Genomic DNA, 12,978 nt, shown 5'->3' with positions numbered 1-12,978 from the left:
TGGATGGCTGTGACATGCCTTGCAATTGAGGAAAAGCCATGGGTGTCTAGTCAGGTCTCAAGTCTCAGCTGGTAATCAGTAATTAAATAAAAAGCATCCAGTGCTGAATCACTTCTAAGTCGGTGCTGATTTTTGAACAGTTGATCTTCCTCCCATCACGCCAAAGGCGAAGGAATTGCAGCTCTCACTCGAGCCAAGACAAGCTGCAATTAGCACAGAGGATATTGTTAATGGTTAAGTATAGTTTGCTGCCAGACGGTGTCTAGGCTGATTCAAGTCTTCTCCTCCTTTATCCAGCATGTTTTGGTTTTACACTGCAGAAGGATACATAGAGAATTCAGCCTGTAAATTCAGACAGAATCTGTGGTCCTGGTGCACTCGAATAGATTAGAGCTATGTGAGCAAGACCAGGATAAAACCTCTGATTCTGTCACTTTGTAATTATAACATAGAAGAGAGTTCGGACTGCTTTCCATATCTGTCTTCTACAGCTCTGTTTAATGAGCTGAGCATGGAGAAGAGTGCAAGAGACAAGGGAACAGTGATTTCTCTGGGGCTTCAAAGCTGCTGGGTTGGCTCTTTTCTCCTGGAGAAAGGGAGGGAAAGCTCCTGAAGCTGATTTCTGCTTGGAGCCCTTGTGCAGTTCATTTTATTGCTATAGATTTATGAGGTATCGCCTAAGATAATTTGTTTTCTATTGTGCATTCCTAGCGTGGCTGGCGTGCCAGGCAGTGGGTGTGGGAGCGAGCCTGAGGAGTCAGGGCAAATTCATTTCAAGTCACTGGAACCAACCTAATAAAATGTATTAATCACTGGCTGGCTTTCATCACAAGGAGCTGACGTCTGAGGAAGGAATGTGATAAACAGTTTGATCTCAGATAAAGGTGGGCAGTGAGGCAGGCTCTCTGCCTGCTGTAAGGAAAGCTCACAGAGCTATTTTAGTCACAAGTTCTGTACAACCTGTGATTCAGAGCTGATCAAGCTATTCGTGGCACGTTCAGTTTCTGTGAAGTTGAAAGACAGGTTGGGTTTCCTGATCTCTGAGCTGCTGGGGAAGTTTTTTTGGGAGGCCTTTTTTTTTTTCCTTGTTTGTTTTGGTGTAGAAATTCCATCACTTAGGTCCACCATGCAGTTTGGTGAGATTCTGCCGTGATGCTGCTCTCCTATCCCAGGTTTCCCACATTTGAAGTGGAATTGTATTCCCTACAGCCCTCCTGGGAGTTCACAGAGTACTTCCAAGAATAAAGCACAGAAAACTTCTGTCAGCATAGGTTGGCTGTTATTGATATGACCTAATCTTTTATTGCATAGTTCAGGGCTTATGCTGATTTCATATTTAACATAAAATAGTTTTATTTACATTGTCAGTGCCAGCTCAGAGGAGTGATTGTTAGATGCCCTAGATTACAATCTGATCTTGTCTTGGAGTTGATGAGAGACTGGAGAGTTTTTATGTTGGGTGGAGAAACCTAAGAGGGAAAAAGAGAAGCTTTATTTTCAAAATGGTAATAAGAAGGTCTTGCTTTCTTTAAAAAATAAATTCTGTACTTACAGGCTTTCTTTTTGATATCTTCTGCAATTTTGATACATTAATCATGTCCCATTAATTTCCCTACATAGGTGTTTTCAACAGCAGTGCATGCACTTGGATGCTCCATTTTCAGACTATTTGTGACCTCAAATTGCTTTTGCCTTCCCCTTGATAAGTGACAAAGCAGAGCTGTCCTGAAGGCACCCGATGCTGCTGAGTGCAGAGATGTGGAGCACTGCTTCCAGGTCCCCATGAACCCAGGGAAATGCATCCCATGCCTTTGTGCTGCTAGTGCTGATCCTCAGGCACTGTGAATTCACAAATGCTGCACCAGACAAGGGGAGCTTGTTGTGTTTGATCTCCATGGAACACCCTCCATACCAACAGCTCTACACAAACTCAAAGCTCAGCAAGCAAACCCCAGTGCATGGCAACTTAGCTGCTTTATTAATAACAGGACTATTTAAATAGCACTTGTGTAATAAAAATGTCATTTCTTACCCTGAAATTGTGGCAGTTACAGCATTTTCATTTTGGGTTTTATTTGTTTATTTGTTTGTTTGAGTTTTAAAAATTTTATTTTATTGAGGAGGAAACCAACAGTTGGTTTAGTAATGAGTTTTTGTGTTCTGTTTCTGCCTTTGCTTTCTTTTCTGCTGTCAGCAAACCTAGCAGCATTTCTTTCTTCCCCACTCCTCCTCCAGGAGCCTTTAGTTGTTGCTTTGAGGCAGTATTTACTTACCTGTCTGTGACAAAATGAATTGACTGTTTGTAAAGTTCATATATGAGATCTTTTCCAATAAAATATTTAGAGTTTCCCGGGATCTCGCGGGTGCAGCGGGAGCCGCCGCCGCCAGAGGGCGCTGTGCCCGCGCCGCCACCCGGGGCTGCAGTGACAGAGCCACGTCCGTTAATTACACATTAATTACACATTAATTACACATTAATTACACATTAGTTACACATTAATCGCAAATTAATTACACATTAATTACTACATTAATTGTATTGCAGGCTGCCCAGGACAGGGACTGCTCCCATCCTTTACCTGTGTTGTAATGGCTCTATCACATTACTCTTACTGTGCTTTATTCATAAAATCACAGAATGGCTCGGGTTGGAAGGGACCTTAAAGCTCATCCCATTCCAGCCCTGCCACGGACAACTCCCACTGTCCCAGATTGCTCCAAGCCCCATCCAAGCTGGCTCTGAACACTTCCAGGGATGGGACAACGTTCCCAGGGATGGTGCACACTCATTTGATTTCTTCGATTTGTCATAAACTTCTTGTTGTAATCATAAGATGAAGTTACCAAGATTTTAGGAAAATATAAAAGCATTATAAGGAATAATTTAGGGAAATATGAAACTTTTATTGTAATTAGATGGCCAGATTAATTTAGGCTGTTTTGTCTCAGTGATTTTTGTGTCCATGCACACACAGACCAACCCCCTGTGAGACCCTGGAGTGTGAACAGACAGGTGTGTGCCCATTAATGCAATAGAAGTGCCCCTGTTTATTAACCACATAGTGCTGGTGCACTGGTCGTAAGTAAAACTACAGAAGTACAAGCCAAGGTGTCTTGAAAAGTAATTCAGTTTTTCCATGCATGTCACGTTTGGAAAAACTGAATCCTGTGAGTTCAGCCACTGTCCCAGTTGTGTTGAGGTTTTAGAAGATACTCTTTGCTTCTGTTGGCAGGTCTCTTCATTTCCCTCCTGAGTTATAATACAGGGGCTAAAACTCCAGCACAGATAGATGCACAAAGAGGGAAAAACAATCATGTGCTTGGGGATGTGTATTTAGAGTTTAATCTCACTATAACCCCCCTCAGAGGCTCAGAGAAATGCCCTGTGCAGGGATGGTTCGCTGGAACGTGCTCTGCAGTTTATCAGGTTACAGCAAGGAGAGTGCCTGCTCCATTTATTGATAGTCTGAGAGATAATCCACTTTATGCAGATTACTCCACATTATGAAGATGTAAGTAGCACCCTAAAATTAAAAAAATACAAACTAGAGAAGGGTGGGGTGGAGCCACAGGCAAATGTTGGCATGCATATAGCTTGCATTAAGAGCAGAGAGAATGATTGTGTCTCCAAGCCAGCCTGGTGCAGAGGATCACAGTAACAGCCCCAGCTACTGAGTTATTAGCTCTTGCTTTTATAAACAGAGTTATGGTTTACAGCAGCCTTTCGAAAAGTCAGTTTAGTCTGGATCTTCCTGAGAAGGCTGGGCTGCTCTGCTCGCCTGTAATCCGGTCCGTTTAGAAAACAAACAAAACCTACTTTATTCAGGACTTAAACAATAAAGTTATGATTAATCTGATTATGCCAGAACACTGGTGATGCTGAAACACTGAATGTGTAATGTTGTTGCAAGCACGGTGAATGCTTTGTTGTAAAATGAGCTTTGTGTATCTTTGGCTTATATTGATGGGTGTTGGGTGGCTGAGTTTGGGAAGGGTTTTTGTGAAGGGCTCTGAGATCTTGGAGATCTTCCACGCGTCTTTTTTTCCACGCGTGTTTTTTTTTCCACGCATGTTTTTTCCACGCGTCTTTTTTCCCCGCGTGTTTTTTTCCACGCGAGTTTTTTCCACGCGAGTTTTTTCCACACTGAGGGAGCTGGGAGGGCTCAGCCCTGAGAAAAGGGGATCGGAGGGACCTTGTGTCTCTGCACAGCTCCCTGCCAGGAGGGGACACCGGGGGGATTTGGGATCTGCTCCAGGGACAGGGACAGGATCGAAAGAGACGGGCAAAGTGACACGAGCCCAGTGCATTGAGCAGGCTGTAAGAGCAGCATCTCCATCAGCAAGAGAACGTCCTGCCCGCCTCTAAGCGAGCACACGGGCTCGCATCCAACCCCCGCCCTGGCACCGCCGCCCTCCGCCGGTGCCGGTGCCCTCCCTGTGCCCTAAGGCGAGTGCCAGCACTGCGGGCCCTCCTGTGCACGGCACTCGAGCGGCTGCGGACAGCCCAGCCCGGGGGCAGAACGGCTCCGCTCCGAGCCCTCGCTGCCGCCGCCGCCCTGCGGCCCCTCCGCCGGGCCGGGCCGGGCGTGGCCCCGTTCCCACCGCCCCGGAATTGGCGTCACCGGGGCGGGAGCGCAGATCCGGCGGAAGCGGGAGGGCGGGGGCCGGGCAGAGCCGCCGCGGCCACGGCAGCGTGATTTTTCCGCGCGAGTTTTTTCCGCGCGAGATTTTCCCGCGCGAGTTTTTTCCACGCGAGATATTTCCACGCGAGTTTTTTCCACGCGAGTTTTTTCCACGCGAGTTTTTCCACGCGTGTTTTTTCCACGCGAGATTTTTCCACGCGAGTTTTTTCCACGCGAGATTTTTCCACGCGAGTTTTTTCCACGCGAGTTTTTTTTCCACGCGTGTTTTTTCCACGCGTGTTTTTTTCCACGCGAGTTTTTCCACGCGAGATTTTTCCACGCGTGTTTTTTCCACGCGTGTTTTTCCACGCGAGATTTTTCCACGCGAGATTTTTCCACGCGTGTTTTTTCCACTCGAGTTTTTCCCACGCGAGTTTTTTCCACGCGAGATTTTTCCACGCGTGTTTTTTCCACGCGTGTTTTTTCCACGCGAATTTTTCCACGCGTGTTTTTTCCACGCGAGTTTTTTCCACGCGAGATTATTCCACGTGTGTTTTTCCACGCGAGATTATTCCACGCGAGATTTTTCCACGCGTGTTTTTTCTGCTTGTGTTTTTTTCCACGGGTGTTTTTTCCACGCAAAATTATTGCATGCCTGTTTTTTCCACCCGTGTTTTTTCCACCCGTGTTTTTTTCTATGCATGTTTTTTTCCACCTGTGTTTTTTCCACGCGAGTTTTTTCCACGTGTATTTTTTCCACGCGAGATTATTCCACCTGTGTTTTTTCCACGCGTTTTTTGCACACGTGTTTTTTCCATGTGAGATTTTTCCACGCATGCTTTTTCCACGCAAGATTATTCCACCTGTGTTTTTTCCACGCGTGTTTTTTTCCACATGAGATTATTCTGTGTGTGTTTTTTCCACGCGTGTTTTTTCACGCGTGATTTTTCCACGGGTGTTTTTCCATGAGTGTTTTTTCCCCGCGTGTTTTTTCCACACGAGATTATTCAACGCGTGTTTTTTCCACGAGTGTTTTTCCTCGCGTGTTTTTCCACCCGTGTTTTTTCCACACGAGATTTTTCCACGCGTTTTTTCCACGCGTTTTTCCACGCGAGTTTTTTCCACGCATGATTTTTCCACGAGTGTTTTTCCACCCGTGTTTTTTCCCCATGTGTTGTTTCCACGCGTTTTTTCCACGCGTGTTTTTTCCACACGTATTTTTTCCATGCGTGTTTTTCCACACGTGTTTTTTCCACATGTGTTATTCCACACATGTTTTTTCCACACGAGATTATTCCACGTGTTTTTTTCCAGGCATGTTTTTTTCCACACGTGTTTTTTCCACACGTGTTTTTTCCACACGTGTTTTTTCCACGCGAGTTTTTCCACGCGAGATTTTTCCACGCGAGTTTTTTCCATGCGAGTTTTTTCCACGCATGTTTTTTTCCACGCGAGTTTTTTCCATGCGAGTTTTTCCACGCGAGATTTTTCCACGCGTGTTTTTTCCCCGCGAGATTTTTCAACGCGAGTTTTTTCCACGCGTGTTTTTTCCACGCGAGTTTTTTCCACGCGAGATTTTTCCACGTGTGTTTTTTCCACGCGAGATTATTCCACCTGTGTTTTTTCCACGCGTTTTTTGCAGACGTGTTTTTTCCATGTGAGATTTTTCCACGCAAGATTATTCCACCTGTGTTTTTTCCACGCGTGTTTTTTTCCACATGAGATTATTCTGCGTGTGTTTTTTCCACGCGTGTTTTTTCACGCATGATTTTTCCACGGGTGTTTTTCCATGAGTGTTTTTTCCCCGCGTGTTTTTTCCACACGAGATTATTCCACGCGTGTTTTTTCCACGAGTGTTTTTCCTCGCGTGTTTTTCCACCCGTGTTTTTTCCACACGAGATTATTCCACGTGTTTTTTCCACACGAGATTTTTCCACGCGTTTTTTCCACACGTTTTTCCACGCGAGTTTTTTCCACGCATGATTATTCCACGTGTGTTGTTTCCACGCGAGTTTTTTCCACGCGTGTTTTTTCCATGCGAGTTTTTTCCACACGAGATTTTTCCACGCGAGTTTTTTCCACGCGTGTTTTTTCCACGCGAGATTTTTCCACGCGAGTTTTTTCCACGCGTGTTTTTTCCACGCGAGTTTTTTCCACGCGAGTTTTTTCCACGCGAGTTTTTTCCACACGTGTTTTTTCCACGCGCGATTTTTGCACACTAGATTTTCCACGCAAGATTATTCCACCTGTGTTTTTTCCACGCGTGTTTTTTTCCACATGAGATTATTCTGCGTGTGTTTTTTCCACGCGTGTTTTTTCACGCGTGATTTTTCCACGGGTGTTTTTCCATGAGTGTTTTTTCCCCGCGTGTTTTTTCCACACAAGATTTTTCCACGCGTTTTTTCCACGCGAGTTTTTTCCACGCATGATTTTTCCACGAGTGTTTTCCACGCATGATTATTCCACGTGTGTTGTTTCCACGCGTTTTTTTCCACGCGTGTTTTTTCCACACGTATTTTTTCCACGCATGTTTTTCCACACGTGTTTTTTCCACATGTGTTATTCCACACATGTTTTTTCCACACGAGATTATTCCACGTGTGTTTTTTCTACGCGAGATTATTCCACGCGTGTTTTTTCCACACGTGTTTTTTCCACACGAGATTTTTCCACGCGTGTTTTTTCTACATGAGATTATTCCACGCGTGTTTTTTCCACACGTGTTTTTCCAGGCATGATTTTTCCACGCGTGTTTTTTTCACACGTTTTTCCACACGTGTTTTTTCCACGCGTGTTTTTTCCATGCGAGTTTTTTCCACGCGAGCTTTTTCCACGCGAGATTTTGCCACGCTTGTTTTTTCCACACGTGTTTTTTCCACGCTTGTTTTTTCCACGCGTGATTATTCCCTTTTTTTGTGTGTTTGCCCTGCTCCCTGTCCATGACTACAGCGCAGTATTTATGGACCAGCTGCAATAGAACATCCCTGTCAGTGTGCTGGGATCTGGGGCTGAGCAGCAGGTTAGACAAGAAGAGGAAATACTCCAGCTTGGTGTAATTAACTTACACAACATAACTGTGTAAACTCTGGGTAAGTCACACAAGGGCCCTGGAGGTTTGGTCAATGACTTATTTTCTCCTACAGAGTAAGACTGAGTGAAACAATTCAATTTTGTTCTTGTGCAGGATAAAAACAAGGTTTTCACCTGGTTTCAACTTGTCCTTCAAATCCTCCTCTAGTCCCGAAGTTTGGGTAGGGATGACTCTCAGTGTTTCTCCAGCCCCACTTCAAAGGCAAATATTCCATGTGGGGATGGGATCTGTGCCCTGGCACTGGCAGGGAATGAAACAGAGCCAGTCTCATCCCTGAGAGCCTCCTGCACCCTCCTGGGCCTGACCCTGTTCGTGGAGCTGTGCAATTTGTTTAAAAGGGGATTGAGTGATGATTGAGTGATGGAAGATTACAGTGATTTCACGACCATGAGGCACACCGGACTATAGGGCGCACGTCCGGGTTCTGGGGAAAATTTTAGTCAAAAGGGTGCGCCTTATAGTCGTGAAATTACTGTATTTCTAAAGGAAATTCCAGAAGAATGTGAAACTAGCTTGTAGCAATAATTTGTAGCTTTGTGGGCATTGTTTTCAGGAATATGTAAATTGTTACATTATAGAACTCACTTTGAACCCAGCTTCATAATTAGCTGCACTAAACATCAGTATTCAATTTGGGAACTCTGTAGCCAAGTGTTTTATTAGAATTTCGTGGAAAAGGAGAATGTGAACAAAACCATAGAGCAAATGATCTGAAATGCAGTTAAAAATAATGAAAACCAAGCACCAGCCACATAAACACACCAGATGAAGACACAGCAAATGAAGATCATAAAAAATAAACTGGAATAAAAACACATAAAGCCATTCCTCAGCTGAAGTAAATGGGGACATGTGCACCAGGAGTGAGGGATCCATGGTCAATGGTGTTGGCTGAGGGGCTGTTCTGTGAATTTTGTTAAAAGGCTCATGGTTAGGAGGAAATGACATTAACAGTAATGGCTTTTTGGGCAACTGGCTGCACAGGGCTCCTGCAGAGATTTGGTGTTGTGACAAATGCCCTCCTACAAATCCAGCTGATTTCAGCTTGTCCCAGTGAGCCCCACCCTGCAGTGGGGCCAGCGCTGGGGACAGGGACCTGCTGCAGTGTCCCAGCTCTGTGCTGAGCAGAGCCACTGCTGCCAGCCTGGAAACCACACAGAGCTGCAGGACAGCTGCAGTGCATTTGCCGGGGTGGATTCTTCCCCCTCAAATACCCCCAAAACAGCAGGAAATACAAGCTAAGAGTTAGTGGGGTTGGGATGGTTGGAATGCCATGTACAAACCCATGGATTTGCATCTCCTTGCTTTGTTTGCCAGGTGCCCAGCTGTGACATCCATGGTGTGCCATCACTGCCATTTGCAGTGCTCCAAGGCCACTTTTGGGTGTGAAACCCACTTTTGCTTGCATCTCAGCACAGCTCTTTCCAACACAAATAAAACCCACAGTGCTTGAATTGTTGGCTCAGGCAACTCCATCTGCCCATCTGGTTTTGTGTCACTGCTCTCACTTTCATGTGTGTCAGTCCCCTCATGCCTCTCCTCACAAGCTGTGCAAGAGATCTTCCTCTGCCTTTTTCAAGACTTTCCTTTAAACGTGTACACAGGAAAATACCAATCCTGACCAACTTCATAAAGAACTGCAAAAGAAAAGACCCTAACCCTGTCCTGAGAGGTTCTTGTATGGGATCTCTGGCCAGCTGGAGCTTTTAGAACTTCCCTGAGTGTGTGTCAGCCCCTGCAGTGGGGTGGGTTTTGGGGTGTGTGTGCTGGATGCTGCAGAGCCTGGTCCAAAGGGAAGCAAACACCATTACTAATGAAGTTCTGGTAAGGGCATGGCCAGATTCCATGCAGTCAGCTCATTTTCCCCGTGGGGAGTGTCTGGCTGTCCGTCAGTCTGCACGGGGAAGTGCTGCTAAAAACCAGGGGAGGACGGAAGGTGGCTGAGGCAGAGCAGACGCCAGGGTGCTGTGGCCAGGCAGGGACATGTCTGTGTGTGCTGTTTGCACAGGGCCCAGCCAGGCATTGTTCAGGGAGAGCTCTGGGTGCGGGCTGGGGTGGGACAGGCAGCGGGGACATCCCGGCTGCTTTCCCGTGGCAGCTTCACCTCCTGCTGCCGGGATTACCTGCAGTGGCATCGGGGAGCTCATTCCCGAGGAGCTGTACCTGCCCCAGGAGTGAGGAGGTCAGCAGTGGGTGCAGCAGGAAGGACTCGAGCAGGATTTGGTCAACAGAGGAACAAGGAGAGCAAATGACATCTCAGTGCCAGCAAAGCTGTGGAAGGGCGGGATGGGGAAAGGCAGGACGCAATGAGAGGCAGATGATGGTGATGATGGTGATGATGGTGATGATTAGCGCTGTGTGACCGAGGGCTGAAAGAGGAGGGAATCTCTAAAGGGATGTGAGGCGGCAGCGTGGGGTAAGGGCGGAGGAGGAGGGAGCAGTGGATGGGGAAGGTGGGAACGGCGGGATGTGACACGGCAGGAAGGGTCTGAGCGGGAGGGGAAGAGCAGCGGGGCAGTAGCGGGGGCAGGCCCGTGTCCTGTCCCGGAGCTGTGTCGGGCCGGTCCTGCCCCGCTGCAGCCGCCGGAGCGGGCGGAGCGCGCCTGGGATGCTCCCGACGAACAGCAGAGGGTCCGGGCCGTGACCGCCCGCTCGGCATGTGCTGCAGCCCGAGCGATCCCAGCCCCTGCCAGCACCAGGGGGGTCGGAGGGGGAGCCAGGGAAGGAGGGAGGGAGGGAAGGAGGGAGGGAGAAGGGAAGCAGCGAGCGGGACGGAGCCCTCGGCATCCAGCGGCAAACGAGCGCTCCGGAGCCGCGGCTTCCTGGAAGCGGAGCCCGGCTGGGCGGCGATAAGCGGCGATAAGCGGCGGCTGTCGGGGCCCTCCCGACCGCCCGGACCCGCCGCGACAGCCGCGACACCGCCACGGCAGCGGAGCCGAGCCGCGCTCCGCGCCCGCCGGGCTGAGCGCAGGTGGGCACAGGTAGGGACACACCTGGGCACGGAGCGGGGCACCGGGCACCGGCACGGACAGTCACCTGCGGGGACACGGACACCCGGCCGGGACTCGGCCCCTGCGGGGGATGCGGTCACTCGAGGGGGATACGGTAACTTCTGGGGGATATGGTTACTTCTTGGGGATGCGGTCACCTCGGGGGATGCGGTCACTGCTGGGGGGATATGGTTACTTCTTGGGAATAGGGTAACTTCTGGGGGATACGGTAACTTCTGGGGGATATGGTCACCTACGGGAGGATGCGGTCACCTCTGGGGGATATGGTCACTTCTAGGGGGATTCGGTCATCGCTGGAGGGATACAGTCCCCTCTGTAGGGATGTGGTCACCTCTGGAGGGATGCTCTCCCCTGAGGGGCAGACGAGCATCTCTAAGTGGGCAGTCCTCAAAGGATGCCAGCATTCCTGCAGAGAGGCTCGGTAGTTTTTTATCCGGGTTCAGGCACTCCCAGCAGGAAACAGCCCCGGAACCCCTGGCAGGAGAGAACCTGGCTGGGGCAGGTGGAACAAGGAGAGGAGCAGGATGAGGTCTATGCCATCCTGTAGAGTTTGCCTTTTGGAGGTGTCGTTGCATGAGCTGGTTATATTTTAGTTAACTCTTCTTGTCTGTGTGAAGATTACATCTTATTAGCCTTTTTTTTTTTTATTGCTTATTCGTGTAAATAGAAGTTGAGGTTTTGGGTCACAGCCCAGTTACATTTTGATTCAGACAGAGTTTAATTTCCCCCTTTAAAGAGTGTTTTAAATAAGTTGGGCCATATGGAAGTAGAGTTGTTCATCAACCAAAGAAACTTGAAGGAATTTGAAAAATAAGGTTATAAATTTCTGGAGCCATTTCTTGAGTATTGAAGCAGCACCAGTACTCAGACTCCTGATTCAGTCATTTCCTTTGTTGGGATCAAGACTTAATCCGTCCGTACCTGTGTTTTCACAGCTGCTAAATGGGAGCTACACCTATTGATGAGGTGCTTTACATTTTATTTTTTAAGCACTTCATTAAAAACAAGAAAAGCAGAGGAAGATAATTTGCAAGGATAGTAAACAATGCAAAATGTGTGAGGGAATATTGCATGCTGAGCGGAGAGACACACCTGAGATGCTGTGGGTAAGGGAGTGTGAGGTGAGGAACTCCCTCTCTGCTGGGTTGTGCGCTCCATCCCTCCCCTGCTGCTGCTCAGAGTCCTGCACAGGGAATCACACAGGCACCACGTGCAGCAGTGCAGGAAAAGCTGCACAAACGCTGCCAAAATGGGCTGGAGCTGCCGAGGAGGGGCAGGCACAGCTCTGGAGAGAAACGTGGTGGTGAGCAGTGAGCGTGGCAGCACCATCCTGGGGGAATGGGAGGGTTCCCTGGGGGCAGCTCCTGCATCCTGGAGCCTTCAGGGGAGCAGGGGCTCTGTCCCAGCACGGGCAGGGAGCCCCAGCAGGAGCTGTGCCATGGCTCCCTAGGGACAGGGGACGCTGGCACGGTTTCCTTCTCTCAGGACACTCAGCAGCTGCTCAGCTGCTCTGCAGTGTTCTCCTGGGCTCCTGAGGAGAATCCAGGCTGGGAGCTGGGGTCCTGTAACAGCACATTCCCTGTCACCTTGTTCACTTCAGTGTCACCTTGTTCACTTCAGTGTCACCTTGTTCACTTCACTGTCACCTTATTCACTTTAATGTCACCTTATTCACTTCAGTGTCACTTTATTCCCTTCTGCAGCCAATTCCTTCACAAATGCTCCTTTGCCTTATCCTCACAAAGACTGAGAAGTGGACTAGAGCCACTCTGGGGAGAAAGGGAAGCCAGGCTCAGTCTGTGGGGAGGGGAAAGTTCTGATCCTGACGTGTCACACTCCCAGGGGTGACAGTCTGGGGTTAGAGAGCAGCAGGACAAAGCAGAGGTTCTGGCTATAGGAAGTTATCCAAAGCAAGGGAGGGGGAACTGTCTCAGAAGGGTTATTAATTTGTTCCATTTGGATGAAATAAATAGAAATACTGGAAATGAAGGAGATAATTTGTGTAAAATAGTAGGTTTAATAGTGTTTAAATCCGCACACTTGATCTTAGCCAAAAGGCTGAGGAAGGGGGACAGACAGAGCTGAATTATCCAGCCTGCTGTTGGCCAGCACTGCATTTGGGAAGGTGATTGGCTGGTGACAATCCAAAATTAGAGCCAGGGAGTGGTGCAGAGGACATCAGCCAGCCTGCCATGGCCACAGGTGCTCAGGGCCTGGTCCCATCCTCGATGCTGCCTCCGGAAGCACAGAAGGG

General features: G+C 48.4%; 1 protein-coding gene across 1 annotated transcript in view; it reads left to right on the top strand.

The window, feature by feature from the left end:
- The first annotated feature begins 10,631 nt into the window (after positions 1-10,631).
- RIPOR3 (RIPOR family member 3) overlaps positions 10,632-12,978 on the top strand; it is a 46,906-nt gene continuing 44,559 nt past the window's right edge. Inside the window, exon 1 of the mRNA XM_033075380.2 lies at positions 10,632-10,694. The gene's annotated coding sequence lies outside the window, so the exon portion shown is untranslated. The remainder of the gene's footprint in view (positions 10,695-12,978) is intronic.

This window comes from Catharus ustulatus, chromosome 17, assembly GCF_009819885.2.
Source record: "Catharus ustulatus isolate bCatUst1 chromosome 17, bCatUst1.pri.v2, whole genome shotgun sequence".
In the NCBI taxonomy this organism is placed as follows: domain Eukaryota; kingdom Metazoa; phylum Chordata; class Aves; order Passeriformes; family Turdidae; genus Catharus; species Catharus ustulatus.
Note: the sequence above shows the minus strand (reverse complement) of the source record. Positions and strands in the feature narration are given on the sequence as shown.